This window comes from Sorex araneus, chromosome 5 (genome assembly GCF_027595985.1).
Source record: "Sorex araneus isolate mSorAra2 chromosome 5, mSorAra2.pri, whole genome shotgun sequence".
Taxonomy (NCBI): domain Eukaryota; kingdom Metazoa; phylum Chordata; class Mammalia; order Eulipotyphla; family Soricidae; genus Sorex; species Sorex araneus.
Window position 1 is genome coordinate 115,219,511 of NC_073306.1, and position 6,000 is coordinate 115,225,510.

Genomic DNA, 6,000 nt, shown 5'->3' on the forward strand with positions numbered 1-6,000 from the left:
TCCAACCTATCCCACCCGGCATGGCAGGGGGAATGGAAACGTTTATGACACTCTGTACAGGATCCCTTTTTTTTTTTTTTTGCTTTTTGGGTCACACCCAGTGATGCTCAGGGGTTACTCCTGGCTTTGCACTCAGGAATTACTCCTGGTGGTGTTTTGGGGACCACATGGGATGCCGGGGATCGAACCTGGGTCAGCTGTGTGCAAGGCAAACGCCCTACCCTCTGTGCTATTGCTCCTGCCCCCAGGATCCCTTTTAAATCATTTTTTTTGTCATTTGAATAGATTAGTCGCTCACTTTTTATTTTATGAGGGCCACACCCAGCTGTGCTCAGCACTTGTAAGCTAGCTCAGTGCTCAGGGATCATTCCCAGTGGTGGCCAGGGGTCCATATAAGGTGCCAGGGATTGATGTGGCAGGGTTGGTCATGTTCAGGGCAAGCACTCTAGAGCCCTGTGCTCTCCCTCCCCAAAGCTTTCTTGTCCCAGTGCGGAATGGGGGGAGGGCCCACATCTGGCAATGCTCAAGGGCTACGTCTCATTCTGTGCTCAGAAGTCACGCCTGGACTAGCACACATCCAAAAGAACAAAAGCAACCGCTGTTGGAGAGGATGTGGGGAGAAAGGGACCCTTCTTCACTGCTGGTGGGAATGCCGACTGGTTCAGCCCTTCTGGAAAACAATTTGGACAACTCTCAAAAAATTAGATATTGAATTCCCATTTGACCCAGCAATACCACTGCTGGGAATATATCCCAGAGAGGCAAAAAAGTACAATCGAAACAACATCTGCACATGTATGTTCATCGCAGCACTGTTTACAATAGCCAGAATCTGGAAAAAACCCGAATGCCCCAGAACGGATGACTGGTTGAGGAAACTTTGGTACATCTATACAATGGAATACTATGCAGCTGTTAGAAAAAAGGAGGTCAAGAATTTTGTAGTCAAGTGGATGGGCATGAAAAGTTTCATGCTGAGTGAAATGAGTCAGAAAGAGAGAGACAGACATAGAAAGATTGCACTCATCTATGGTATATAGAATAACAGAGTGGGAGACTAACACCCAAGAACTGTAGAAATAAGTACCAGGAGGTTGACTCCATGGCTTCGAGGCTGGCCTCACGTTCCGGGGAAAGGTCAACTCAGAGAAGCGATCACCAACTACATTGTAGTCGAAGGCCATGTGGGGGAAGGGAGTTGCGGGCTGAATGAGGGCTAGAGACTGAGCACAGCGGCCACTCAACACCTTTATTGCAAACCACAACAGCTAATTAGAGAGAGAAAACAGAAGGGAATGCCTTGCCACAGTGGCAGGGTGGGGTGGGGGGGAGATGGGATTGGGGAGGGTGGGAGGGACACTGGGTTTACGGGTGGTGGAGAATGGGCACTGGTGAAGGGATGGGTTCCCAAACTTTGTATGAGGGAACTATAAGCACAAAAGTGTATAAATCTGTAACTGTACCCTCACGGTGATTCTCTAATTAAAAATAAATAAATTTAAAAAAAAATAAAAAAATAAAAATTTCAAACCAAAAAAAAAATAAAACAAAATAAAACAAAAACTTATGCATAACAAGTCTTAGCAATATAATAAACCAATAAAAATTAGTGGAATGTTAAAAAAAAAAAAAAAGAAGTCACGCCTGGTGGTGCTGGGGATCCAAGTGGGACTGTCTGTGGGACACAGGCAAGGCAAGTGTCTTAACTCCTGCACTATCTCTTCAGTCTTGCCCATACTAAAAATAAGAAAAAGTAAACGCCATTTAACAACTGTCACGTAAGCAACTTGATGCTACGTTTTGTGAGTCCACTCATTTATTCACTTACTCATTCATTTTCTTATTAGTCCGTTCATTCATTAAACGTTAGAAGCAAACAATGAAGTCGTATGCTAGGCACTATGGGTTTGTCGGCTTATTCTTATTTGAATGGGAAACTGTCAGGACTTGAACTCTTGGTTTCTGTGGGCTGCCACAGTTCCCTCAAGGAGCTCTTGGTCCAGGAGGAAGCAGGAGTTCTGAGAGACCAGCGAGCGGAGCAGTCAGCAGGCAGGGTGGGTGATGAGAGATTGTTTGCCACAGAACTTTGCACATCCTCCTGTGGGGTGGGGGGAGGAAGAGGGAGCAGAATGGCAGCACCGGGAGGCTGAGACCAGGCAGGGGGTGGATGCCACGTCTCAAAGGCCTTGCTGCCCGGGAGAGGAGTTTGGACACGATGTTACAGGAAACAGGCGCGGAAGGGGCATTGTCTTTGATGCTGAGATGAATTTGCCATTGTTTCTGCCCTTCCCTAGAAAGCACCTCTCCAGTCCATCCTTTCCACTTTCGGTGACATCTTTCGTGTCTTTTTGCATCTCTGCCCAAATGACTTGCTGGTCTCCTTGCAAGTCTCAGGTGTTTATTTGATCTTCTCCAATCCACAATAGACAGAAGATTGTCTGTCTGTCTGTCTATCTGTCTGCCTATACTTCTGTGTGTCTGTGTGTTGTTGCAAAGAAAATTCAGACACATTTGGAAATCAGACAACAATTCTCCTGAAAATAAGTCTTGTAAGAAGGTCCAAGTGTGGGGTCCAGAGAGATAGTACAGCAGATAGAGTGCTTGCCTTACTTGCAGCTGATCTGGGTTTAATCCCAGCACCTAAGAGTGTCCCCCAAGCCCTGCCAGAAGTGATCCCTAAGCACAGAGCCAGGAGTAAGCCCTAAGCACAGCCAGGGGTAGCCCCCAAACAAAACAAAAACAAAAGAAGGTCCCGGTGGGTTTAGAATAACAAATTACTAAATGAAAGTTACAAAAGGAGGCCCAGAGAGATTGTCCAGTGGGCTTGCACACAGTTCACCCAGGTTTGATCCCTGGCATTCCTTGAGTCCTGCCAGACGTGATACCTGAGCACAGAGCCATGAGTAAGCCCTGAGCGCTGCCTGGTTTAGCCCAAAAACAAAATAAAAATTTACAGTAAGCGGGGCTGGAGCGATAGCACAGCAGTTAGGGCGTTTGCCTTGCATGCAGCCAACCCGGGTTTGATTCCCAGCATCCCATAAGGTCCCCTGAACACTGCCAGGAGTCATTCTTGAGTGCAGAGCCAGGAGTAACCCCTGAGCATTGCCGGGTGTGACCCAAAAAGAAAAAAAAATTTACAACAGGGATGGAGCATTTGCTTTCCGTGCAGACCTGGGATCTATCCATGGCACCTCACTGTTTCCTGAGAACAGCCAAGAGTGATCCCCAAGCAGCAACCTGGGAGCAGCCATCCCCCCTCCCCAGGAAAGAAAGAAAGATAGAAAGAAAGAAAGAAAGAAAGAAAGAAAGAAAGAAAGAAAGAAAGAAAGAAAGAAAGAAAGAAAGAAAGAAAGAAAATAGACATTACAAAAGAAAAATATTTGCAAGCGTTCACTTGTCCAAAATAGGAAATAAAAGCAATCTTCTCATTTAATTATTTTATCTGCAAAGGTAATCATATACTTCCAAACATAATCTGGCAGAAGAAATACAGTTGTTATTTTCAGAAAATTATTTACAGAAAAGACTTCAGGTTTCCTTTATTTGGGGATTTAAAACAAGACAGAGTAGCCTGGTTTTTCTCAGGTGCAAAATGATTTTATAATCTATTAGACAAAAATGTCAAAGACTAGGTTTGGCTTCCAAAATATGTCTCTCCCCCAAGCGCTCGACTCCAGTACCAGAGGTACAGGAACCTTATACCAGCCTCCCCAGGGGAGCTGCTGTGTTGTAATGGTTTACATCAGCCCGTATTATCAGATCTAGCACAGTTCTGACTCCTACCAGGGAAAACTGTAAAAGACTTTGAAATGACAAACACAAAACAAATCCACAAGGATTATTGGATGTCCTGTGGAATGTGATGCATTGTCTTCAGCTCACTTTTGCATTAACCAATTGTATAAAAGGTTATGCCTTTCACTGTCTTTGAGCTATCATGCAAATGTGAGTTGCAATAAGATATTAGTCAAATAATTATTGATCATAGAGATGCAAATACATGTTGTTTGCTCAAGGTAGAATTGATTTCCCTACCCTACCTCCAGCTCTCTTGAAAGAAAATATTCTTTACCTTCAGCAATTAACTTCTACATTCTTCATTATAAGTTTGCGTACATGCACGTATGCATGTATGTATATGTATATCCATATATATAATTTTCTCTTTGGATTCCTCTTGAACTGGTGCTTAACATCTTTCTTCTTATTCCCCCATTAATAAATGGATAAAAAATAATGCTGAGGAGCTGGAGCGATAGCATAGCGGGTAGGGTGTTTGCCTTGCACATGGCCAACCCGGGTTCGATTCCCAGCATCCCATATGGTCCCCTGAGCACCTCCAGGGGTAATTCCTGAGTAACCCTTGTGCACCGCCAGGTGTGACCCAAAAAGAAAGAAAAATGCTGAGGGTGGGGGAGAGAGAGAGAGAGAGAGGGAGAGAGAGAGAGAGAGAGAGAGAGAGAGAGAGAGAGAGAGAGAGAGAGAGAGAAGTGCTTGTCATAGAGGCAGGCTGCAAGGAGGGGCGGGAGGGGAACTGGGAACATTGGTGGTAGGAAATGTATACTGGTGAAGGGATGGGTGTTGGAACATTATATAACTAAAATCCAATCATGAACAAATTTGTAATTATGTATCTGTGATTCAATTAAAAAAATGATTTTAAAAACAATAATAATGCTGGGTGTGGCTGCCAAGCTTCTGGATATCATTCCCCTGACCCTGAAAAAGCCTCCAATGAGGCACCATTGGGAAGAATGAGTAAAGAGAGACTGCTAAAATCTCAGGGCTAGGACGAATGGAGACGTTACTGGTGCCCGCTCGAGGAAATTGATGATCAACGGGATGACAGTGATACTGTGACAGTGAATAATGCTGGAACTGGAGCAATTGTACAGTAGGTAAGGCGTTTGCCTTTCACATGGCTGACTGGGATTCAGTCCCTAGTATCCATATGGTTTCCCAATATGGTCCCCCAATTACCAACAGGTAATTTTTGTGTGCAAAGACAGGAGTAACCCCTAAGCATCACTCAGCCTGGCCTCAGACCAAAGTAAATAATAACAACAATGCTGAAACTTTCTTTTCATTTCAACCATGGCCAAGGGAGGAGCTATTTGAATGGAGAGGAGACAGGATGAGGGTTGAGACCGCAACTGATGATTTAATTAAGACTAATTATTTAAATAAAAACATTGACGCATGCTCATTTTTATTTAAATGAAAGACAAGATTTTATTCTCTTACAAAAATGATCTTCTAACACAAAAAATCCCTCATTTAATATTTGTATAATTGGTAGCAGACTGTACAGTGAATGTGCTCTTATAGAAGAATATGCGTCTTGGGACTTGAACGACAGTACAGAGGGTAGGGCGCTTGTCTTGCACACAGCCGACCTGGATTTTATTCCCTGCATTCCATAGGGTCCCCTGAGCCTGCCAGGAGTGATTCCTGAGTTCAGAGCCAGGAGTAAGCCCTGAGCACCTACAGGTGTGGCCCCCCTATAAAAAATGTATGCGCTTGTGTGTGTTCATGTATATATATGCATATGTGTGTCTGTATGCTTGTATATATGTATATGTAAAACATAAATATATATTATTTATGCTGACCTCAATCTATTGATAATAATAATATTTCATAATAATGAAGTGCCTGGGGGCACTCACCTGAGCCCCAGTGAGTTTCTCATAAACATTTTCCCTTTTAAGCTAATACAACCATTAAACCAACCCCTGGGGTTCTTATTACAATTGCAACATGCATTTCAGCAATAACTATCATGAAACTTTGGGGAAAATATAAATTTATTACTTTCAAGACCTGAAAATTATAGCATACCTGGGCCACAGGGACCTGGTGCACAACTTGGGGTGGAGGAGAAAGAGAGAGGGGGAGAAAATGAAAGGAAGAGGGGAGAGGGAGAGAGAAGAAAAGAGATGAAAGAGGGAGAGGGAGAGAGAGAGAAACTAAGGGAGAGTGAGTACTGTTTTTATTGAG